The sequence below is a fragment of the Chrysemys picta genome, chromosome 4 (genome assembly GCF_011386835.1).
Source record: "Chrysemys picta bellii isolate R12L10 chromosome 4, ASM1138683v2, whole genome shotgun sequence".
NCBI lineage: Eukaryota > Metazoa > Chordata > Testudines > Emydidae > Chrysemys > Chrysemys picta.
In genome coordinates, this window is record NC_088794.1 from 111,011,010 (window position 1) to 111,037,648 (window position 26,639).

Genomic DNA, 26,639 nt, shown 5'->3' on the forward strand with positions numbered 1-26,639 from the left:
GTCCTCATGTTGAGGGGGCAATAGTGCATGACCACACTGTTAGAACAGAGGAAACTCCTTTTTGCAATGAAATTACCTTTTTTACACTAAACCTTTCTAATTAGCATCTCTGTTTTACACTGTGGTGCTTATTCTAGCCTTTGCCAACACTTGCTGAGTTCTCTTTGCTGGTGTTGACACTAGCACACCAGAAGGAGCATCTGACAATGAACTAACTACTGTGCTAGGACACTGCTCCTTCTACCCCTCTTTTGCTGCCTCTAATACTAAGGGTGGGAGGAGAGCACCCGATTCTTAGAATGATTCACACTGTGAAGCAGACAGCTGTGGGGGTGGTGGTGATTTTCAAACTCACTGGCTTGTGTGGAGTGTGATTGCAGCTTGATTAACCCTAGGACTATCTTGGTTCATTTCCCCTCTTGTGCCAGCAACAGCAAGATCCCTACACCCACGCATTTCCTGTGCTTTTTCTCTAGCTGGTAGCAGACAAGTGGATGGGAGGAGGAAACTACCAGCAGGAAGAGTGAGCAAAGGGAGTTAATGCAGTAAGCACAAGAGAGTCAATATAGGCTCAAAGACTCTGCCTGCAAGATGCCCATGTTGCGCAGTTCACGTTGGAGTGAGCTCTGCTTTCAGTTAGAGAGGGGTAAGAGCTGGGGGAAGATGGAATACAAAATGAAAGTGCTAATTTAAAAGGTGGCATTTAACTCAAAAAAATAACACTCTGGGAGGGTAAAACAGGGAAGTGGCTACTAGACTGGAGTCATCTTTCTCACAGGTGTCTGTAGGGATACATCCCTGCCCCCTCGCTCTGAAGTCCAAGCCAATGATGCTGGGCAACAGGCATCCTTTTAAGAAATTCACCAAAAAACAAAGTCCGGTCACACAAACAATTATTTTTATTGGCTCAGTTTTCCATTTGGTTCTGTTCCACAGAGTTAATGGGGGCAAATACTTTGATTACACTGCAGTTCTAATGATTTTTAAGAGTTTTTCCTTACAAAGATTAATCAAAACCTTCATTTTTGGGAAAGGTGAGTAGATCAACTGATTTATTGTCAGGGAGCCAGCTGCAGCAGGGGCAATCTAGTAGGGACACACTGTACACAGCTGATCCTAACGGCCTGCCTATTTGATTGTACTTTCTGATTGGTGGAGGGGTGGAGCTAACTACTATTTAACCCAGCAACAGCCTGAACTGGCTGGCTGCTCAACACGTTCCTAGCCTGCAGATGCTCTTTGTCCAGCCTGCTGCTGCCTCCTGCTCTTGTGCCTGCTGTAGCCCCTATCCTTCTCCATTCTTGACACCCTGGGCTCTGTTTCCTGACCAAGTCTCTGGCTTGCCCATTGCCTCTGGCATTTGGCTTCTGATCACTGGTTCTAACTCTCAGCTCTGCTCTCGACTATGTCCCCAGGTGTCCCAAGGCCCTGATTCTTGACTCCAGCTTGGCTCTGCTCTAGCCTCCAGGCCTGGTGACTCCCTCCTCCCCCCCGTGGATCTCACCATTAGGCCTGACTGCCAACATCTGGTCATGTACTTGACAGTTTGATTAGTGCAAGAGAGAGAGTCTTCAAACTTTCTTTGGCTGTGGGTTTGACACCTGTTAAGGCCTCTCTTTTTCCGACGGATGTAATGAACACCTTGCAGAGGCTACAGTCCCAGATCTCAGCCCTGTATGCATAGATCTTGCTATCTGGGACCCAGATCCCTCAGGACCTGAAGATCTGCTGCCAGCCCAGTTTGATAGTGACCACAGGAAATGCAGATTTGTGAATCGATGCCAATTCCTGTTCATGCTACATCCCTGTCATTTCCCACTGACCAGGCCTGAGTGGAGCTCATTATCATCCCATTAACCAGGGAGGCCCTGGCCTGGTCATCCCACCTCCTGGAGACTTCCAGTCCCTTGCTGAGGCAACTGGAGGAATTCAGTTGAGCCATAGAAATTGTTTTGGATGACCTGAACCATTTCTATTCTGCCGAAAGCATGCTTCAGAATGTATGCCAGGGAAATAGACCAGTCACCAGGTTCACTGTGGAATTCCAGTGCTTACTGGCCAACAGAGCTACCATTTTCAGCATGGCTTGAATGTTGAGCCAGGATGGGTAAAGCCACCATCTGACTTAGATCCCCTGGTCAAGCTGTTCATGAGCATCGGTGGTTGCCTGGCTGAACAGTGACTACAAAAGGAGTCCAGTTTTTGATTCCCCACAAGCCAACCAAATTCAACCCTACCTTACTGCTGCAGAAAAGAGACAGCAATAAGCCTTAGACTAGGTCCAGGGGTGCCCCGGTAAGACTCCTATCCCAGTCAGGAAAGCCCCTTTTGTACTTCCTGGCGATGGCTGGCCAGCAAGCCTCCAGCTTCCTCTTTGGTTACGATAACTTGCCAGGTCTGAGATTGGGCTGAGAATGCTGGTGAATGGTGTAGAACTTGCCTGTTTTATGGCTGCTCTTCAATTTCTTCATTCTCATGGCAGTCAGCATCTATCTGTTTTATTTTCAGTTTCTTGGTTTATATTCAGTTTAACCTTAACCCATTCATGGAAATATCCTGTCCATTCAAATGTTTGTAATGTAGTGCTTGGTTTTTCTTCGCAAGTCTTGCTTGTTTATTGAGTAATCAAATATATTTGTGATTAACATTTGGTGATGCCAAGGTCCTCAGACAACTTCAGGGACCTAGATTTTGCTTGGACCCATAACATCCCCACTCGATGTAGCAGCATCCCCGGTTTGGTAGAATCCATTGATGTGTCTCCTCTCTCCTCTGGCCCAGTTACTAATCAGACAACACTGCTGACTGTGATCACCCTCCAAGGCCACTGGGAGGTTCAGAAATGTCAACTAATCTGCCCCCTCATTCCTCTATCATCCTCAATATTCCTTGGCTGGTTGCCCATGACCCACACATCCAGTGGAACTGAGTCACAATACCCTTTACCTTGAGATTCTGCTGCCAGTCATATCTTCCAAGGTTAGGTGTTAGTCCTGAATCCTCTTGCAATGCAATTGATGAAGGGGGGACTTTAAAAGTAGATGCCACCATCTCTGTCACCCCTTTGTTCCCTTCAGATATTTAGAGAAATATCAAGACTGCTGATGTCTTTGACAAAAGGAGGGCAGAAGTTTTGCCACCACTTTACAGTTATGATTGCCCCATTGACCTGCAGCCCACTGGACCGTTACACAGCCTATGGCCTGGTTTGTGTGAAGAAAGGTGATGGGTGGAAGACAGTGTTCCACACTTGATAGGGACATTGTGAGTACTTAGTTATGCCATTTGAGCTATGTAATGCTCCAGTTATGTTTCAGCATTTTGTGAACAACATTTTCTGGGACATGATGGACCAATTTGTTATCTATTTAGATAATCCTTGTGTTCGCTGAAAACCAGAAGCTACATGAGCACACTGTGACGTGCTTCGGTCACAGAGACCCCTTAGTACTGTCACCTGATGTGCTGAAATTACCTCTGAGCCTATTTTCCCTGATGGCTCGGGACTCCAGAACCCTGCCCTGTTGAGCCAGACATGTTAGCCTACTGCAATACAGACCCACGTCTGAGCCACGTCCCCAAAGCTGCAGGCTTTAACAGCTAACCTGCTGAGTGGCTTTCAATCTCTAGCACCCAGACATACATTTCCCAATGGGATCCAAACCCCAAATAAATCCGTTTTACTCTGTATAAAGCTTATACAGGGTAAACTCATGAATTATCCATCCTCTAGAACACTGATAGAGAGATATGCACCGTTATTTGCTCCCCCAGGTATTAATCACTTACTCTGGGTTAGTTAATAAACAAAAGTGATTTTATTAAGTATAAAAAGTAGGATTTAAGTGGTTTCAAGTAATAACAGACAGAACAAAGTAAGTTACCGAGCAAAATAAAACAAACCACGCAAGTCTAAGCCTACTACATTAAGAAACTGAATACAGGTAAATCTCGCCCTCAGAGATGTTCCATTAAGCTTCTTTCACAGACTAGACTCCTTACAGTTCCAGATCAGACGGTAACCAGGGGAATTCTCATGACTGGCAGCCCCCTTTGTTCTGTTCCACCCCCTTTTAGAACTGTGGTACAAGGCGGGAATCTTTTGTCTCTCTGGGTTCCCACCCCTCCTTCTAAATAGAAAAGCATCAGGTTTAAGATGGATTCCAGTACCAGGTAACATGGTCACGTGTCCTGTGAGACCCCAAGCCTCCATTCTTTCTGACCTGACTCCCACAAACACAGGAAGGCTTACAAGAAAACAGAGCCATTTACAACCAATTGTTCTAGTTAGTGGGAGCTATCAAGATTCTAAGCCACCATTAATGGCCCACACTTTGCATAATTACACTAGGACTTCAGAGTAATACTTCATATTTCTAGCTTTAGATACAAGAATGATACATTCATACAAATAAGATGAACACACTCAGTAGATTGTAAGCTTTGTAATGATACCTTACAAGAGACCTTTTTCATGAAGCATATTTGTTACATTATATTCACACTCATTAGCATATTTCCATAAACATATGGAGTGCAACGTCATACATATGTTCTCTTTGTCCTTGACAGGCTTCACCAGTCTCGCCTCTATGCTTAACTGAAAAAATGTGAATTTGACAATGATACTATTGAGTTCCTCAGTTACATCAGTTCTCCCAAAGAGCCTAGCAAATGACCTATGGAAAGTGTCTGCCATCACTAGTTGGAGTGCCCCAAAAGATATTAAGGGAGTTCAGCATTTTCTTGGATTTGCCAGTTTTTATCCACGCTTCATTAAATGATTCTCTCAGCTAGTGGCACTAATAACTGTACTCCTCCAATAACAGGTTTGTTTTGTCTGGTCAGAGGAGGAAATCAGCCTTCAGTCAGCCAAAGAAAGCTTTCACTTCAATTCCTGTTCTCATGCATCTAGGCCCTGCTAAATCTTTTACTGTGGAAGCAGATGCTTTGAACTTTGCAATGGAGGCTGTACTTCTGAAAAATGTAGGCCCCCATAACCAACTCCATCCTTGTATGTATTATACCTGTAAAGTAACACCTGCTGTGGAAAAACTGTGATGTCTGGGACAAGGAGCTGCTGGGAATCAAAACTGCAATTGAAGAACAGAGACATTTTTAGGAGGAGACTCAGTTCCCAGTCCAGGTCCTTACTTATCACAAGAACTTAAAGAATCTTTGAACAGCCCATCATTTTAAACAACAGCAGATCCATTGATCACTTTTCTTTACCAAATTTGATTTCCTCATTACCGACGGCTTTTCTGTTTCATGACCCAGGGTAGACACCCTTTCCTGCAAGGATGAATGGACCAAAACAAACACAGCTCCCCAAGATACTGTGCTATGCCCAGCTAATTTTATTTGTGGAGCCATAGCCTGGGATTTGGTGTTCCTTATTCTGATACAACTCCCAAAAGACCTGCAAGTGACCAAAATCTGTCAGGCACTTGATTCCTCCAACACGCTGGCCAGCTCAGCTTTTTATTTGCACAATGGTCTTCTGTATCATGGGAAGTGTCTTTATATGCTAAAAGGTCAGCCCAGATTTGAAGTGTTGAGAATGTGCCACGATATGCTGATGGCCAGCCATTTTGGCTTCCATAAGACTCCAGACTTGGTGGTACACAAAATTCACTGGTGGCCAGGGGCAAGTACTGACATGAAAAAAATACGTCCGCTCCAATGACCTGTGCTGTCGGAACAAGTGCCTGCATGCTAAACCGTTCAGTTAACTCCAGGCTCATCCCATTCCACCTGAGCCCTGGATTTTACTACAGAACTATCTTGTACCCAAGTTTGTGTCATCATCCTAGCAGTTGATCGTTTCACTAAGATGGCGCTTTTTATTTCTTTTCGCTCTCTCCCCACCACTCAGGAAACAGCTTGCCTTTTCCTAAACTGTTTTTTGATTCCACAGATTTCCAGCCAGAATAGTGTCTGATCAGGGCCCATTATTCACTTCCCAGTTGTGGTGTGAGCTCTGTAAACTCTAGGAATTGAACTCTTTACCACCTCATCCTGTTACCTGCAGACCAACAGGCAAACAGAACACGTACATCAAATCCTCAAGCAATGCCTTCAGTGCTTCCTTAATGACTGCCAAGAGGATTGGGTCATTCTCTCCTGCCATATGCCAAATTTGCTTAAAATAATTACGTCCATATCTGCATCCAACACAGTCCATTTTATGCCAGTTATGGTTTTCACCCTCATTTCCATCTAGTCACACTCGCAAGTTACTGCTGTGACAGATCTCATTACCCACCTTCAAGTTCACCAGGAATGTATGGAGCATCTGGAGTCTGCCAAGGAAACATAAGTGTCATTCCAACCAGAACCACCCACTTACACTGACACTCAGTGTGGAGGACAAGGTCTGGCTGTCCTCTAACCATGTCAAATCCTACCACCCATCTGTCAAATTAGACTGCCAATATCTGGATCCATTTGAGATTGCTACTGGGTTGACTTATTCAGTTGTCCCACTACAGCTGCCTGAATTCCTGAATATCCGTCCAGTTTTTTTGTGTCCCTCCTGAAGCCCAACACAGAAAATCACTTCCCTGACTGCTCTGCTCCATCACTTTCCTTCAAGGTCAGGAAGTCCGAGAAATCCTGAATTCTAAGTGAATCAGAAGTCGACTTTACTACCTGATGCACTGGGAATGTTATGGCTTGGAAGAACGATCTTGGGAACCAGAAGGAAATGCCTGAGCTTGTACTTGCCTTTCACCAAAAAAACTGGGCCTTATGGCCCTTAAAAGTTGTCTTTGCAGGGAGAGGGGTGGTACTGTATGGGGAGCCCTGTACAGCAGGGCAATCTCTTAGCGACCTACTGGACAGCTGATTCTGACAGGGGCTGCGTATTTGCACTTCTTGATTGGTGGCGGGGTGGTGCCAACAACTATTTAACCCAGCAACAGCTGGAGCTTGCTGGCTGCTCAACACATTCCCTGCTCGCAGCTTCATTTGGTCCTGCTTCTTGTGCCTGATCCTGCCCCACCTGCTCTCGTGCCTGCTTCAGTTCCTATCATTCTCCATCCTTGACATCCCTGGCTCTGCTTCCCAAACAAGTCTCCAGCTCTCCCAGTGACCCTGGCATTTTGGCTTCTGATCACTGGTTCTGACCCTCAGCTCTGCTCTCAACTACGTGGCCCTTATTCTTGACTTCAGCTCAGCTCCACTCTAACCTCCTGGCCTAGCTGCCCCCAAGGCTCCAACCTTTAGGCCAAACCACCCATTTCCTGGTCTTGTCTTTGATGCTTATATTCTGTGCTATTTCCCTTAGGGAGTGAAATAGGTAAAATGAGCCTCTTTGATGCAGAGTTTACAGAAGCTCCAAACTGGCTAGGTTCCTCAGAAGTGGCAATAGTTTTCGTGGCTGTGTAGCACAGACTACCCACTTCCCTCATGGTATTTGAGGTACTGGGAATGGCATCGAGGAGTTGCCCTGTCCCCCAACCTCTTACCAAAGGTCAGGTTCTTTCCTACCTGACTGTATGTCAGTCTGTTCTTCAATAAATAGCGGGTTTTTTATTCAGGTACCAAAAAAACAGAAACAAAATCAGAAATGGTCTCTGATAGATAAGCCAAAACATATGTGATTCTGGTACTTGTCAGCGTGGTTTTCTGCTGTATGAGTATTTCATGGAGTGACATGCAATTAAACCTTTATGTTAGCTCACTCCTTCCTTTTTCCAGAATTTTGAGTGACATTGTATTAGCTCACACTGAGAAAATGTGTAAAGTGGTGGTGGGGGGGGGATTGTTGTTGTTTTTAATGTGAACTATAGTCCTCTGAAGTCTTGTAATAAGTGAACTCGCCAAACTTAATCCTCTCTAGATGGTGGGTTGGGTATGCTTACTTGTAATACGAGGTAAAAAACAAGGGTGATGTCATGCTAGGAGTCTACTACAGGCCACCTAACCAGGTGGAAGAGGTGGATGAGGCTTTTTTTAAACAACTAACAAAATCATCAAAAGCCCAAGATTTGGTGGTGATGGGGGACTTCAACTATCCGGCTATATGTTGGGAAAATAACACAGCGGGGCACAGACTATCCAACAAATTCTTGGACTGCATTGCAGACAACTTTTTATTTCAGAAGGTTGAAAAAGCTACTAGGGGGTTCGAAGCTGTTCTAGACTTGATTTTAACAAATAGGGAGGAACTCGTTGAGAATTTGAAAGTAGAAGGCAGCTTGGGTGAAAGTGATCATGAAATCATAGAGTTTGCAATTCTAAGGAAGGGTAGAAGGGAGAACAGCAAAATAGAGACAATGGATTTCAGGAAGGCAGATTTTGGTAAGCTCAGAGAGCTGATAGGTAAGGTCCCATGGGAATCAAGACTGAGGGGAAAAACAACTGAGGAGAGTTGGCAGTTTTTCAAAGGGACACTATTAAGGGCCCAAAAGCAAGCTATTCCACCGGTTAGGAAAGATAGAAAATGTGGCAAAAGACCACCTTGGCTTAACCACGAGATCTTGCATGATCTAAAAAATAAAAAGGAGTCATATAAAAAATGGAAACTAGGACAGATTACAAAGGATGAATATAGGCAAACAACACAGGAATGCAGGGGCAAGATTAGAAAGGCAAAGGCACAAAATGAGCTCAAACTAGCTACAGGAATAAAGGGAAACAAGAAGACTTTTTATCAATACATTAGAAGCAAGAGGAAGACCAAAGACAGGGTAGGCCCACTGCTTAGTGACGAGGGAGAAACAGTAACAGGAAACTTGAAAATGTCAGAGATGCTTAATGACTTCTTTGTTTCGGTCTTCACCGAGAAGTCTGAAGGAATGCCTAACATAGTGAATGCTAATGGGAAGGGGGTAGGTTTAGCAGATAAAATAAAAAAAGAACAAGTTAAAAATCACTTAGAAAAGTTAGATGCCTGCAAGTCACCAGGGCCTGATGAAATGCATCCTAGAATACTCAAGGAGCTAATAGAGGAGGTATCTGAGCCTCTAGCTATTATCTTTGGAAAATCATGGGAGACGGGAGAGATTCCAGAAGACTGGAAAAGGGCAAATATAGTGCCCATCTATAAAAAGGGAAATAAAAACAACCCAGGAAACTACAGACCAGTTAGTTTAACTTCTGTGCCAGGGAAGATAATGGAGCAAGTAATTAAAGAAATCATCTGCAAACACTTGGAAGGTTGTAAGGTGATAGGGAACAGCCAGCATGGATTTGTAAAGAACAAATCATGTCAAACCAATCTGATAACTTTCTTTGATAGGATAACGAGTCTTGTGGATAAGGAAGAAGCTGTGGATGTGATATACCTAGACTTTAGTAAGGCATTTGATACGGTCTCGCATGATATTCTTATCGATAAACTAGACAAATACAATTTAGATGGGGCTACTATAAGGTGGGTACATAACTGGCTGGATATCCGTACTCAGAGAGTTGTTATTAATGGTTCCCAATCCTGCTGGAAAGGCATAATGAGTGGGGTTCCGCAAGGGTCTGTTTTGGGACCGGCTCTGTTCAATATCTTCATTAACGACTTAGATATTGGCATAGAAAGTACGCTTATTAAGTTTGTGGATGATACCAAACTGGGAGGGATTGCAACTGCTTTGGAGGACAGGGTCATAATTCCAAATGATCTGGACAAATTGGAGAAATGGTCTGAGTTAAACAGGATGAAGTTTAACAAAGACAAATGCAAATTGCTCCACTTAGGAAGAAAAAATCAGTTTCACACATACAGAATGGGAAGAGACTGTCTAGGAAGGAGTACGGCAGAAAGGGATCTAGGGGTTATAGTGGACCACAATCTAAATATGAGTCAACAGTGTGATGCTGTTGCAAAAAAAGCAAACGTGATTCTGGGATGTATTAACAGGTGTGTTGTGAGCAAGACACGAGAAGTCATTCTTCCGCTCTACTCTGCTCTAGTTAGGCCTCAGCTGGAGTATTGTGTCCAGTTCTGGGCACCGCATTTCAAGAAAGATGTATAGAAATTGGAGAGGGTCCAGAGAAGAGCAACAAGAATGATTAAAGGTCTTGAGAACATGACCTATGAAGGAAGGCTGAAAGAATTGGGTTTGTTTAGTTTGGAAAAGAGAAGACTGAGAGGGGACATGATAGCAGTTTTCAGGTATCTAAAAGGGTGTCATAAGGAGGAGGGAGAAAACTTGTTCACCTTAGCCTCTAAGGATAGAACAAGAAGCAATGGGCTCAAACTGCAGCAAGGGAGGTCTAGGTTGGACATTAGGAAAAAGTTCCTAACTGTCAGGGTGGTTAAACACTGGAATAAATTGCCTAGGGAGGTTGTGGAATCTCCATCTCTGGAGATATTTAAGAGTAGGTTAGATAAATGTCTATCAGGGATGGTCTAGACAGTATTTGGTCCTGCCATGCGGGCAGGGGACTGGACTCGATGACCTCTCGAGGTCCCTTCCAGTCCTAGAATCTATGAATCTATGAATACCCTCACCCCCAGAGAAAATAATATTCACTTCAGTTTTCATTTTAGTAATGGGTTCAATCATTGCATATAGTTCTATAGTCTGAGTTTATATGTTGTTGTTGCATAAAGGGAGGAAAGCTGAGACTGTCCAGAGGGAATAAAAGATCCTTAATACTTCCAAAAGGAAGTATTTTTTCACACAATGCACAGTCAGGCTGTGGAACTCTTTGCCAGAGAACGTTGTGAAGGCCAAGACCATAACAGGGTTCAAAAAAGAACTAGATAAGTTCATGGAGGATAGGTCCATCAATGGCTATTAGCCAGGGTGGTGTCCCTAGCCTCTGTTTGTCAGAAGCTGGGAATGGGCGACAGGGGATGGATCACTTCATGATTACTGTTCTGTTCATTCCCTCTAGGGCACCTGGCATTGGCCACTGTCGGAAGACAGGATACTGGGCTAGGTGGACCTTTGGTCTGACCCAGTATGGCTGTTCTTATACCCTAATAGGGCAGTTTGAGAAGATTTAGAGATCTATGTTTAGAATCTCAACTAGTTTCCTCATTTCGACATGGCAGAGGCTGTGATTTCTGTACTGGCAAATTTTTTGTGCCTCTGCATGAAACCCTGGCCCTGTTGAACTCAGTAGCCAAACTCCCATTGATTTCATTGGAGCTAGGATTTCACCCTAGGAGAGTGAATCTGTCACACTCTCTCTGAAGTGATCCTCTTAGTTTGACTACAGGTATGGCATTGATTGATGCCATTGGGAACCGTGTTCCTCAGCTGGAAGGACAGGTCAGCCTCTAGGACATGGAGGGAGTGAAAATAGAGGATTCGGAAGAATTTTCTAATCTTCCTTCAAGAAGTTCTTATAATAGATGCCTGTATCTAATCTGAATGCTAAATATGAGTAAATATGTAAATGTGAATGCATAACTTCCTTGAAAAGAGGGATTAAAATTTGTCTTTTTGAACTTCTGAAGCAAAATTTTAATTAATATTGCATTTTCTCCATTTAATGTCACAAACTTTTGGCTGAATTCTGCCCTGAGACACATCACTATTTGTATTGTTAAATCACCTGTTGTGCTTACGCAAACAATGTGTTGTGAAGAATTTAGATACATATCTACATAGTATTTGAGGGCATGATTAAGCTTTGTATCTTTAATTATAAGCTTTAATAAATTTTCAACTGGAACATTCATCTTCTATTCAGTACATAAGAACACCTTCCCTTTTTGAAAATGACAGTAGGTAATGCCCATAAATTTGCATACAAGCTTGTTTGATTAATTGCTGTTTGACTCATCTATCATAGTGCTAAGCTCTAGGATCACACAGCTCAGACTCCCAAACCACTTTCTAGAATTAATTTAAATATTTAATGTCAAAACCTTAGGATGAAACAGGAAAAAATGGTTTATCACTGGTGGCCTGTTTCATTAACAACCTGTAGAGGAAATTCCCACTGTGTTATAAGTAATGGAGAGTATACAGTACTTAGTTCGAGAGTAGAATTGTACTCACTGTGCTTGAAATAAGTCGTATAGCTGCCTGAAATTATATGCTTAGATATTTTTTAAGTAATGTTTCTACAGTACTTTGAAGATGTAAAGTGCTGTACACTTCCTAAGTGTTAGGCCAAAATCTGATTTGCTTACTGAGCAAGTAAAAATCACATTGACTTTAATGAAAACTTTCCTTGAGTGAGGATTTGGCTCAGTGGGTACTACCTTTAAAAATATACATTATCCAAACTGTTGGGGAGGTTTTCCTATTAAATTGTAGTATGCACAGGCAACATGCTTATGAAATTTTAGGGTTAGATTGCTTAGAAATACATTGTCATACATTTGAATGGTCTCTTTGTTTAAAAAAAGAAATTATAAAAAAGATTGGCTTGACTTTATTTTTATGATACGCTCCCTTCCTAATAACATAAGTGGAATCCTGTATAAGCATTTATATGAAAAAATTGGTACCTAGATTGTGTCTTTCTGTCTTTCTATTACCCCATAAGATTTCTGAATGTAAAAAAAAATTTGCATCTTTATACTCAGCCTCCATAAATCCTGATGAGTCTATTTAAAGAGTAATTGATTATACGTTTCTCAATTTAGTATCGCATATGAGCACACTTTTAGAAGTATAAAGCATCATTATTTATTATTATAGCAATGAAAACTCAATCCATTTAGTTTATGAAGACAGAAAATTAGCTAATTATATCAAGAGTTCTACCAGTCCTGTCTAAATGAAATTAGGAAAGAGAAGGTGGGAGATCATTTTTATTTCCTTTTGTTGTAACGGCTTTTTTCCTATTCTCTCCTCTTTGTTTTAAGCTATCACTGTTTATTCTAAGAATGAATCCTAAAAAATTCTGTGTTTGCCACTTTTATTTTGAAATCTGTGACTTGTATAAGAGGCTGCTTTTGTGGTCAAAATTATCTTTCTGGTTGAGATTTAGGGCTATATCCTCAGCAGGTGTAAATCAGAGTCATTATATTGATTTCAGTGACTCATAGTTTTTCTGAACTAATAGCAAAGTGAGCAATGGATGGAGGCACCTTCAGATAATAGTGGCCAAATATATCTTTGTTCATGCTGCTACATGCTGTTACATCTATCTGCTATCTTTGACATGGATCATGGGTGTGTGAGGGGGGAGGCGTGGAGTTGATTTGTCTACAGATCAAAGCAGAAATGGGTAGAGCTATTTTCTGGTAGCGATGTTGTTTCTTTTGAGAGCTCCCAAAGTGTAGTGATGTCCCAGTGTTGCTGCAGGGTTCTCCTTAGCCATATTTGCTCTTCAACATGCCTGTGAGCCTATAAAGATTGTGAGCACAGAAGAATTAAAAAACTTTAGTATGTTGGTGGCAACTAAGTTTATATCTCCAACTCATTTATAGTAGAATCTCAGAGTTACGAACACCTCAGGAATGGAGGTTGTTCATAATTCTGAAATGTTCGTTACTCTAAACAAAACATTATGGTGGTTCTTTCAAAGGTTTACATCTGAACATTGATTTAATACAGTTTTGAAACTTTCCTATGCCAAAGAAAAATGCTGCTCTTTTTTTTTAGTAATTTATGTTTAACATAGTACTGTACTGTATGGTCTTTACTGCTGCTTGATTGTGTACTTCTGGTTCCAAATCACATGTGTGGTTAACTGGTCAGTTCGTAACTTTAAGGTTCTACTACATGGAGTGTGGCCAGGAGCTTTTTATCCTTGTCTGGGTGAGGTTAGCTATGGATGAGATTGAGTTGATTGAGGCTCTGGTAAGAATGGGGAGATGATGATGACTTGGTGGAAACAATAGAGTGTATATAGCAGAGGTTATATAGGCCTCTTTATTAGGTGACTTTGCAACTTGGGCACGTTCTTAAATTCCTACCTGTTTTTAAGTGGCTTGATAGCAACAGTGACCAAGACATCTGCATTTGGTAAGGAGGTTGTGACCGCTTCTCTATTCTTTGACCGAAAGCTCTGAATGACTTCAGACTTGCGTACTTGTGGGGATCCCACTCTTTCCTGTGATAGTACTGCAGTTGCAAGTAATGGAAAGGTTCAAGCTGAAGTCTCTCTGGCTTATAAGGAAGAGAGTTGTTCACAGGCTGTTCTCCATGAGGACTTGAGAATTGAATTTCCTCTCCCTTGGTCCAAAATGATCTGAATTGATCTGGACATGGCAGTGAATGAGGATAAACACAAGTATGGATTTCAAGTGGCAGGCAGCAAGTTTATTAAACTTAACCCAGGGGAGGAGTGCTACCTGCCCTTACCTATATTCTCACATACCATTTTAAGTAGTTCTAGTGTGTGGGTTACAGGTCTACTAACATATAACCCACAACCCAGGATACACTCTTCTCAGCCTACCCCTAGGACTCAACTTGCTCTTCTATCATCACCATCTCACTCTGCGAGGGGGACAGAGGGTAACTAAAAGGGGGATCTCAGCCCAGGAAGGCCACAAGCTCTCCCTCTATACCATAAGAACAAGGCCCATCAGCAAAATCCCAGGTGTTTTACTTCTGGCTACTGTTCCTCTTAACCATAGTGGAAACTGACTGTAAATTGTGATGAACTAACATCCTCACCAAGTTCTACAACTAACTACTAAATCCTATTCAACTTAACTGTGCCTCCAGGATGCTGTGAGGAAAGCAACAACCTCCTCAGGCCTCTGCCAATTTTGCCCTTATGGGAAGAAAAAAGATTTCTTCCTGTCCCCAAAACAGTCAATCAGTCACACCAACAGTATCTACAAAACACAACTCTGAAGCTACCAGCACAGGGTGGGGTGTCTGAAAAACAGCAAAAAGGGGCTTCATGTGGCCTGAGCTAGAGTTTGAAATTAATGAAAGGGGAGGCTGAGGGACCAATCCGCTCCCTTCCTTCAGCTGGCCAATGAGTGGCTAGAGATTCTGCTCGAGGAGGGGGCCACCCCCACATCTCCCTCAGCATATGTTCTCCCCCTCCGTTCAACTGGGGTATTCCAATCACCACTAGCCCCAACAAGTTTCCCACTTGAGGAGGTGGATTGGTGGAATTGGTTGAGATGAATACCCAATCCTATCTGCAAATTCTGGCCCACCTTCCCCATTCCTTTTTGGCTAGGTTTAATTTAAAAGAAAGCTTGCACATCTTTATTAGAAGCAATTGCCATCCTGCCCTGTATTGTGCATTTTTTACCTAAAATATCAATACAGTATCAGTTCTCTTTACAGCAATTATAGAAACCCCTACACAATGAACACTTGATTTTATGTCCTATTTCTGGGACATCAACAAGTTGGAGAAACATTGGAAACTACAAGAAAATGATTTACTGGTTAAATGGACATCTAAGGTTAATGGTGACTTATGAGAAAAGGCAAGCTACCTAAACTATTTGAAGGATATAAACAGTAAGGAAGAAGAGGAAGTGTTTAAGGTGATAAAAAAGGGAGGGGAATATAATTGTGATGGAATAAAACTGAGCAAAAGTAAAGTTAAATTGAATATCATGAGTAATTCCAGACTGGGAAGAATATTAGGCCATTGACTAATCTCCCTTGAGAACCCATGGAAGCCCCATTATTTTAGTCATTTAAAATTAAATAGGTCTCTGCAATAAAGACTCAATTTTAGGGAACAATTCTACACTGGTAAAAGGACAAACCTGCATGAACTAATATTTATTTTCCTCTAACTTCTGTGAATTTATCAATGTTGTCCTGGGAAGTCTTGAGTCATGTGTAATCATCTTTTCTTTTCTTTTTTTAATTCTTGAGGGGATACTGTCTCTGCCAGGTATCCACTGGAAAAACTGAAAGGAGGAAGCATGTAATTGTGAGATATTACTGTCTAAGAGATATTGGACATGGTGCTGTGACGGGCTGAATATCAGAACCCCTCCTTGGGAGCTGCTACCTGATGTGCCAAGACTACTTTTGCCCCTGCTTTCCCTGCCAGCTCTACCCCTCTCTTGCTGAACCAGACACGCCCGTTTGCTCCAACACAGACCCAGGGTCTGAATTACTTGCCCCAAAGCTGCAGACTTAACTGAAAGCAGCTTGCAGAAGTATTCTTGTCTTTAACACTCAGATACCCACCTCCCAATGGAGTCTAAAACCCAAATAAATCCATTTTACTCATAAATTGTTCACCCTCTGTAATGCTGATAGAGAGAGATGCACAGCTGTTTGCCTCCTCCTGCCCCTCCCCACCCCCCAGGTATTAATACATACTCTGGGTTAATTAATAAGTAAAAAGTGATTTTATTAAATACAGAAAGTAGGATTTAAGTGGTTCCAAGTAGTGACTGACAGAACAAAGTGAATTACCAAGTAAAATAAAATAAAACACGCAAATCTAAACCTAATATAGTAATACAACTGAATACAGGTAAAATCTCACCCTTAGAGATGTTTCAATAAATTGTTTTTTTTTCTTTCTCAGAATGGACATCTTCCTAGTCTGGGCACAATCCTTTCCCTTGGTACAACTCTTGTTTCAGCTCAGGTGGTAGCTAGGGGATTCCTCATGTTGGTTGCTCCTTTGTTCTGTTCCACCACTTTTATATATCTTTTGCATAAGGTGGGAATCCTTTGTCCCTCTGGGTTCCCACCTCTCCTCACTGGAAAAGCACCAGGTTATAGATGGATTCCAGTTCTGGTGACATGATCACATGTCACTGTAAGACCCCAAACCTTTATTTCTCCCAGCCTGACTCACAGGAAATTCTTGCCTGCAAACAGAGCCATCCACAGTCAATTGTCCTGGTTGATGGGAGCCATCAAGATTCCAAACCACCATTAATTGCCCACACTTTGCATAATTACAATAGGTCCTCAGAGTTATATTTCATATTTCTAAGTTTAAATACAAGAGTGGTACACTTATACAAATAGGATTATCACACTCAGTAGGTTATAAGCTTTGTAATGATACCTTACAAGAGACCTTTTGCATGAAGCATCTTCCAGTTACATTAGCATATTTTCATAAAATCATATGGAGTGCAACGTCACAGTGCTCTAAGCAGTTTTTATCGCTATTCTTTTCTGTAGTGTGTTTTGGCACATTTAGCATGGTGTACACTGTTGGTACAGTAAAAACAATCTTTTTTTTAAAGTTTTTTGTATTCAAATTTATATTTTGGTCATACTAGTAAAAAAAATAGCCAAATTTTAATGGACAAAGGTATTTGAGAGATTCTTAACAAAAGGTAAATTTGAAAAGTAACATCCTCATGACATTAATATTTAGAAAGCAATAAAGGATATTTTAAACTTTAAGCAAAAATAACTGAACAGCCATCTGTTAAATCTTGTATGTTTAGGCTCCTTATTGATTTGACATGTAACTACAATAATTGCTTTTCACAGTCATAACAATGATCATAAATATTTAATGTCTGCCGTAGCTAAACTAAAATACTGTAGCATAGACCTAATACTGTAGTACTGGATAAATATCAATAATATTTACTTCTAATTTTCTATGCCATTGATAATATAGAGTGTCTCTTTGGAAGAAAAATTCAACCATAATACATTTTTTGCCCCAAAATTAACAAATTACATACAATAAATTAGTAAACATAATAAATATATTAACCAAAAGTTTTACTGGAATTAGTGTTTGACTCGTGATTCTTCTTACAGTCATTCACAAAGTTTCTATTTTCTCAGGTAATTTTGATTTTGATTTCCACCCTCTTCTGCAAAGCAGTTGAGCCTTAGGCATTCATGTCTAATTATTACTAAAGTTCACACAGAACTAGAAAGTAAGGGTAAAAGAATTACGTTGAATGAATGAGATCAGTTGTTTTATTCACGTTACAGTCTCATTGGAAAGGTTCTAAGTTGTTACTGGTCAAGTGTTCTTTCCAAGTAATCTTCAGAAGGTGGTGAGCTGATTTTGTATCCTAAAAGGGGATTACAGTGCACAGTGCAAACTGGTGTTGGGTAGAAGAGGAAGGCTTCCACTCTGCCTGTCCTGAAGCAATTTGGATATCTCTGGCCTCCTGCTATCAAGCCTGGTTTGGGGAGCTCTGGTCAGGAAGTGAAAATCTTCATCCCTTTGTAGGTTGCTTCCTTTACCTTCTGTACTCCTCTGAGCCCAACTATTCTTTCTCATTTTAAAAGCACTGGTTATAAACCCACTTCTGAAAGTCCCAATGACAACTAGAACATGTTAGGACTTTGCATGGGGATAGGAACCTTAATTTAAACCAGTCAGCAAAACCAGCCTAATAAATCTCTTGATGAAACTAATGGCATCTAGCAGCCTCTTCTTAGAAGAAAATCCAGATCTTTATTCTTCACTTGTAACCAATACTCGGGCCATTCTGCTTTCCATGCTGGGGCCAAATTCTTACTTAGACAGCTGCTGTGTGTCTCATTACACTTTCTCTTTTATGTGCTGCATACTGTCCTCCATGGTATACAGATGCTTCTGAACCGTTGTGAGACATTTATTCATTTTGTTTGTTTTGGCAGATGGATCCACCCCATTGCTTTCAAGAGATGTCATAACATTCTGTAAGCTTTCTGTTTTGCTTAAAATTTCCTCAGATCTCCCTCTACTTAGGGTGTCTTTCCCTGTAAATGTGAATGATGGAATTGCCTGGAGACTTCGAATTGGGTGTGGGTGATGGGGTTACACATATAGCAGGCTACACTTCAGAGAAATTCTCTCTGCTGCTTTTTAGTGTAGACCTGGCTTGACATGAAGAACTGGACGTGGGTGAGGCATCATTTTTTGGGATTAGGGAGGTAAACGAATCAGCAGGCTGGAAACAGAATATCTGTACTAGCTAAGATAAAGGGGAACACCCAGGGAACGATTTACAATGGACAAGATAGCAATGGATAAGTCAGAAATGTAAAGATAAGGCAAAGAGTAAATTGTACATGGCCAGTGTGTGGACAGAGCATGCTGTACAGGGATTGGTTCCTATAGATTAACCAAGCCAATCCCAATGATGCAAGTATAGTTATATGCAATGTAATGCGTAAATGTATATGGAGGAAGAAGTTTGCTGTGTAACCTTGGATGTGTTGTATGCCCTATGCTCACCCGCTACGCTCAGTGGCACTGGAACATTTTTAATAGTGGGGACCAGGAGCAGGGCTGTGTCTCTGGGAGAGGGAACCTGGACAGAGGTACAGGGGCCAAGGCTGGGGCCGCAGCTGGAGGCGGGCATGGGGTCAGCAGCGGGACCCCACGTAAAACCTGAGTGTACTGCTGCACCTGTACTTCCCATGCCTAGGCTTGAGTCTGACCAACGCAGCATAGCTTTGCTGTCTCCAAATAAGTGAACCTGAGTGATGAGGCTGAAGTTGAACTGAGTTCTTGGGGAAACAAGTGAAGAGGTCTTGAGGGAACCACAGTGTTTAGTTTTAGGCCTTTTTGCCTCTCAGTTAGTGGTCTGAAAGCTTTTAGGTGGCTTTTCTGAAATAACAGCAAATTTCCATTCAGAGCTGATGCTCTCAGAAGCTCCCCATCAGCTTGGGTAGCTAGTTCCATCCCCCCAGATATAATGTTAATGAAACAAGATTTTTTTTAAAAATATATACACACACACACACACTATATATATATATATATATATATATATATATATATATATATATATACACACACACACGTGTATAATAAATCTCATTTTGATAGCATACACTATAGTTGAAGCTGAGAAAGCTACACATTCTAAACCTATCTTTTCTGTTTTATATAATTTTTTAAAATATTTTCCTCATTTGATGTAACATCACAGGATTAGTCTCTCCATATGTCATTCATTTTGAAAAGTTTGAGCAAAATTGGCTTTTGCTTGTACTGGAAAAAAATATTTTTGGCTGCATTTGATCACAATTGACAAAAATATCTGAAATTTACATTTTCAATTCTGTCCTTGTTCAGCTCTCAGTAAGGAAGAATTGCAGTAATGTTTGGAGAAAAAATGATAATTTTAAAGTTTGAAGGTTTATAGTTGTGTGTTTATGCATGCAGAGCACCTTTTCTTCTGTATAATTTAAGTTCTTGGCCTTTATGTAGCATTATGTATCATGTGTGTGTCGGGGGATAGGGGCTGTTTTCAGTGAGAACAATGAAAGCAACATGTCCTATATCTCCATTCCTCATTCCAAGGAGAAAAAGAGAAACTACTCTTTGATTGTTGAAAAAGTACCTGTTGCCACGGTTAGAGCTGTTGAAACTTTCCCTTCTAATATACACCTCTACCCCAATATAACATGACTTGATATATCATGAATTCGGATATAACGTGGTAAAGCAGTGCTCTGGGGGGGCAGGGCAGCGCACTCCGGTGGATCAAAGCAAGTTTGATATAACGCGGTTTCACCTATAACGTGGTAAGATTTTTTTGGCTCCCAAGGACAGCATTATATTGAGGTAGAGGTGTACCTAGTTAGTTATCTTCCTTTAGATTCCCATAGCCTGTCTAGGTTAAAGTCGCTTTTGATAGGGTTTAAAGATGTTTGGGGAACACACCTTTTCAGCGAGAAAATCAAGACCAGGCACTTAAGCAATTGACAGCTCAATTGAGAGTACAGTACTTATCATCATGGCAAACAGCTAGTTTGTGTACCGTGAGGAAGCACCTGTAATCCCATGATTATAATAACCGAACAAGGAAATTAATAAACTATGGCTATTGCACAGTGATCCCTGATACTTGTTTCCTGAACTAATGTGATGGTATTTTAAAAAGGACAAGAAGCATTCTTGGCAGTTATTGCACAAAAGGACAACTTAACATTTAGGCAATAGTCTTGTTTGCATATGGATTTCAGGAAAATCCATTGAAGCTTATTTGAAAACCAGCTCATTAGAATGACAGATTGTTTTCAGAATTTTGTTTTCTTGTCCGTCAACTTACATTAGTTGCATTCAATGAAACAAGGTTACAGTTGTACAAAAACATACCTATATCAACAGCTGAATACTCTGCATTAGCCTGAGAATCAGATTCCTCATGACTAGAAATAGGTGGAAAAAAGGATGGATTATGCTGGATGTTTGCTTCTACAGCACTGAAATGTCTGTAGAGAAAAGGCTAGTCTAGAAATGTGTTCTCTAGCCAACCATTTTAAACTGTGGTTATCCTTTTCCAGCAGCTTCCCCAGTTTACAAGGCTGGAACTCAGGTGTACCAGACTGTGTCCACTGCCTCCTTTCAGTTATATATATACCTGTGAACAATGCTGGTGTGGCTTGCTTAACTTTTTTTTCGGGGGGGAGGGGAGAAGAGGTAAAGCAGAGCAATTAGCAGCTGTCTGCAAGGGGAGGTGCTGTGCCAAATGGCTGACAAGCTGCCTTCTGGCTGTAAGCCATCTGATTGCAGTGGAACCAGCTTCTCTGCTGAACAGGCAGCACAACATGTGGCCACCAGAAGCAATAGCTAAATATCATGTAGTCTAATGGGCTAGCATAGTAGTGAAAGCAAGGGTCTAATTTTAGCTCTAACATGGGCTCCTTTTGATTTAGCCGCTTGAACTTTCTCTTTTAACTTCCCATCCCATAAAACGGGCAAGTATTGCTGGCCCTATCTGCTAACCTCAGAAAGCTGTTGTAACGACTTATTAGTTTATGATAGTCAGCTGCTATAACATTGCTGCGTACTGTTGTTATAATGAGAGAGACTTATGAGGGAAGACATAATACAGAGAACATCTGTGGGGATAGGGAGAACAGATTAGAGAGACCAAAGGGGAACAGACGTTGTAATGTGCACGGGCGGGGGGTGCAGAGTGGGGTGGACAACGCAGGACAGGGTGAGGACGAGAGGAAAGAAGATGCTGCTTTTCAAAGGAAGAGACACAAAATTGTGAAGAAAAAATGGGGCATCTGTGATTCACATATGGAAGGAGAGAAAAATGAGAGAAAATAGGAGGGAAAGAGCAAGTAAAAATATACACAGTTTGTAGGGTGGTGAATTTAGATGAATTTATGCTCCTTTCTGTTCTCTGTCAGAAATCTCTGTGAATTTGAGGGAATAGGATGGAATGATTACTTTGATCAGGTCTGTTATATTAATATTGTTGGCTATTCTGGTGTGTGTAGTTAAATAATTGGAGGAAAAAGACAATCTAAAATGTACTAGTTTGTATGTACACACATCCAGTTGTTTGTACTGCAATAGCCCTTCAACCCATAGATTATTTGAAGAATTGTCCCTTGAAACTTTTAAAAACATTAGTAGATGTGAACAAAACTCGGAATAAACAGTTGGGCTCCACTTTTTCCTGCAGCTAGCAGGAGGAGAGGAGATTGCTAGCAACCTGAAGATCCTCACCTCTCTCTTATAGAAAAATAATAATTTATGTTTAGGGGGACTCAAAACATGCTACCTGAAGTCCTAAGGCTGGTCTTTTGGATAGTGCTTTGATCATGATGAACCAAAGTGAGTTAAGTTTTCAGGAGGTTAGGAAGTAGTTTTGTAGGTCCATTCCAAAATATTATGGCTCCCTAAAATAAATTAATGGCGATATCCTATTTTCTAGAACTGGAAAGGACTTTGAAAGGTCGTCGAGTCCAGCCCCCTGCCTTCACTAGCAGGACCAAGTACTGATTTTGCCCCAGATCCCTAGGTGGCCCCCTCAAGGGTTGAACTCACAACCCTGGGTTTAGCAGGCCAATGTTCAAACCACTGAGCCATCCCTCACCCTCTACCTGACATCCCAACACAAGGAGTAACATTTGCAGCAGCCATAACTGAATTTCAAAATAGTTTACCAACAACTAAATAGGGGGTCACTGATACGTAGCAAATAGAATTTTCACTAAGGGTATGTCTACACTGAAGCTGGGAGTGTGCTTCTTGGCTTGGGTGGACAGAAACGCGCTAGCTCTGCCCAGCTAGGGTGCTAAAAATAGCAGTATAGCCAGAGGTAGCATGAGAGGTGGATCAAGCTAGCTGTTGAATACATACCCAGGGCATCTGTGTGGGTTTGTATCAGGCGGCTAGCCTGATCTGCTGCCTGTGCTATCCTTGGCTATTTTTAGCAAGCTCCCAGCTGCAGTGTAGATGTACCCTAAGTACCAGTCTCAATGTGCATTGTATTTTACTCTGCAATGAAACTAATGGAGTAAGGGTAGCAGAACTGGGCTTTGAGTAGTGGATTTTTAGAGCATCAATACTGATACACATGCCAGTGTCCAGAAACACATGATTTACTCTAAGAATTAATTGGTATGTTAGGCATATTTTTATCATTATATTCTTTAAACGTTTTAAAAAATGCTGTTTAATATTCCAAACTAATTACATTGGAATTGTTTCTTTGTTCGCGTTGAAATTCTTTTTTTGAAGTTGCTACTATGCATTGAATGTAATAAAGAATCCCCCAGCAAATATATTGTACTTCTAGACCTCTATCCTGTGATAATGATTTTTGCTAACAGAGATCCACAAATTGTTTGGTAAAATAAATGTTCGTGTTTCATTATCAGTGACAGTGATAAATAAAAAGCTTTGATTTTTAAATTATTGCACCTTTTTTCTCCCACGATGAACTCTTAATTAAAATGTGCAATTAGCTGAACTATTTGGGATCATTGGTAATGTTTTTTGTTTTGATATGTACAATGCACAGAAGTCTGAACTATTTAAAGTTGATTGTACTATATTGGTTTCCCGTGCATGAGCTCACTAACCTATTACTATGAGTACTACTTATCAGCTTACATGTTTAGTTTATACATTATTTATTAGAATTATAGGTCTGAAATTAGAAAATTGAATGAATAATGTGACCTCCATGTAAAACAGAAGTCTCTTATTTATATATGAGATGCATTTAAAAACCCTAAAGATGGGTGAACATATTTTTGCTTAATTTCAAACCCAGTACAGTATTGTGCGTAAAAGTTTCACTCAGATTCTGGAATTATTACGTTTTGCATTCTGCCTAGAAAGGACTATGAAGAAAGTAGCAGAGGGAGGGCAAAGAAAAAACTCCACTGGGGGATAAAAGGTAAGCGAGGAATATAATCCAGAGAAAAGATATGCAATATACGTGCCAAGTACAAGGCCCCCACTTATTCCACCATTAGTTGAAGGGAGTTTGTCTTTTTCCAGTACACAGTATAGAATTCTCTTTTGCTAGAAAAAACTTATTGCTTTTTGTCTTTTAATTGAATGTTCTTAGGTAAACTGCAAGGGTCACACACTCAAATGAGTTTTGCAACCCCTAAAAGCAGTTTGAGAGGTTGCAAAACCTAGAACTTCACTGAGTTTACCCATTCCTTATACCAACCATTTCTATATACTGTGTGAAGAGAGAACACTGGGTTACATCTTGTAACCAAGCCCAAAATGCCAGGGAATTGAGAAGAATTACATTAATAGTTATATATCATGTATGCAGATGTGAGATCCATGTGAGAAATGGAAAAGTCCTGTGACAAATTGCACATGCATATGAAAAGTGTTATACCGATGATCTCATTACCTGCCCACTAAGACCCCAGTCCCACAAAGATTTATGCATGTGCTTAACTTTCTAGGAGTGGGAGTGCTCACATTGTCTGAGATTAAGCACATGCATAAATCTTTGAAGGACTGAGGCCTAATCCATCTTCTGGGATTCACCATTCCAGACCACTGAGTTGCTTCAAACAACAGCAATTAATTTGCAACGAAAATGTTGTCTTTCCACCAAATGTGGAATTTCCCTCCAAATTACCTACGTCCCCAATTAATAAGATTCAAATGTGGGCCAGTGGCAGTTTTTCTAGACCTAAAAATGACATCACTTGAAAGTCAGATACTTCATGGCCTTGTGGGGCTAGAAATAGAAGCAGTACCCCATTGAGAATGAGATATTCCCTATTTTCCCTTGCGACCCAGCACGCCAGTTTTCTGATCTGTTACTTGCAACAAAATGTGAGAGCACTCTTTTCTCTTCCAGTGGATACTGATGCAATTATTTTATGTCTTGTGATACAATGTATACTTTTGTATGCATGTTATCAGTGCAAGAAAACAGACAAAAGTAATACACCTGCTGTGAAGGTGGGTAGTATATGACCTGAGAACATCTAACAAAAGGCCTGTAGACTTGTCTACAATGGATCAGATGCTCAAGTGGACCGAGCTCTAAACCATCGTTCTGCTTCCAGGATCTTGGGGCCACTGGGGGCCAAAACAGCTTCTAGATAATTTAGAGCAGCATAAGAGCTGTGGAGTTTGACTCCATACCCTCCTAGCTGTTATACTCTGCCATAGCCTTGACATGCCCCCTGAGCCAGAAGCTCTATGCCTTTATGCCAGGTTTGAATTTCCCTCCCACTAGTCTTAGCGGGAGACTGTGATCTATGCTTATATTGTTAATTGAATAAAAAGCTACATCTAATTCTATCTAGCATATACAGTTGGGGGGGTTGGTTTGGTTTGGGTTTTTTGTCCAGAGCATGGCTAAAAATATTGTGGGTTGAATTATGCTCTGTCTGTATCCCTGTAGAAATCCATATTAAATCTATTGGGCTTAATAATCAATAGTTTTGCTGTCAAAGTAGGAGGATGTATGTGGTGAGGTCCCCACAGGTCGGTTCTGGGTTTGGTACTATTCAATATTTTCATTAATGACTTAGATAATGAAAATTTGTCGGTGACATCAAGCTGGGAGGGGTTGCTAGCTCTTTGGAGGACAGGGTGAGAATTCAAAATGATCTTGATAAATTGGAGAATTGGTCTTAAATCAACACTGTGAAACTCAATAAAGCAAGTGCAAAGTACTACACTTAGGAAGGAAAAAACAAATGCACAAACACAACATGGGGAATAACTGGTTATGAAATAGTCCTGCAGAAAAGGATCTGGGGGTTATAGTGGATAACAAATTGAATATAAGCCAACAATATGATGCAGTTGCAAAAAAGGCTAATAACTTTCCATGGTGTATTAACAGCAGTGTTGTATGTAAGACAGGGGAGGTAACTGTCCTGCTCTATTCAGCACTGGTGAGTTCTCCAAACTGGAGAATTGTGTCCAGTTTCCCACACCTCCCACTGGCCAGGAATCGCGAACCGCAACCACTGGGAGCTGCGGGGGGCTGTGCCTGCAAATGGTCAATGTAAACAAAATGTCTTGTGGCCTGCCAGCAGATTACCCTGATGAGCTGCATGCCGAAGGTTGCTGACCCCCGGTCTAGGTTGACTTGATCCTGCCTCAGTGCAGGGGACTGGACTTGATGACCCCTGAAGACCCCTTCCAGTCTTTCAGGAATAGAATCACAGAAATGTAAGGCCAGGATATGATGGTCTCTAATTGTGTGGCCTTTTTAGACCTACAAAAGGCTATTTTAGGTAATTTCTAGAGATATTACATTTTAAAATTATTTTTTCTCTCCTTTTCATTGAAAATCAATGGGACTTAGACTCCTAAATGCCAAATTCACTTTTGAAAGTGAAACTTAACACTACTAGGTCACTTGGACCTTGCAACAATAAATGGAGCAACACCGAAAATTGGGGTCTGACACCAGTTTTGACTCTGTTACAGGCCTACTTAATGAAAGTTTTCACTCATGGCAATAAAAATCTTCTGAAATAGCCTGTGCTTGCAAGACTTCCATTCTGATTTCCAGAACTTAACAGGTTTGGTTAAGCAATCCAAGCTGTAGACCGCTTATTCAAATCAAACCACCATATCTCTTTAGGTTCAGCCATTACCAGTCTTTGCCCTTT

General features: G+C 41.1%; 1 protein-coding gene across 19 annotated transcripts in view; it reads left to right on the forward strand.

The window, feature by feature from the left end:
* The window catches only part of MIPOL1 (mirror-image polydactyly 1), a 291,247-nt gene that overhangs the window by 116,199 nt on the left and 148,409 nt on the right, over nucleotides 1–26,639 (forward strand). The gene's annotated exons all lie outside the window — the stretch shown is intronic.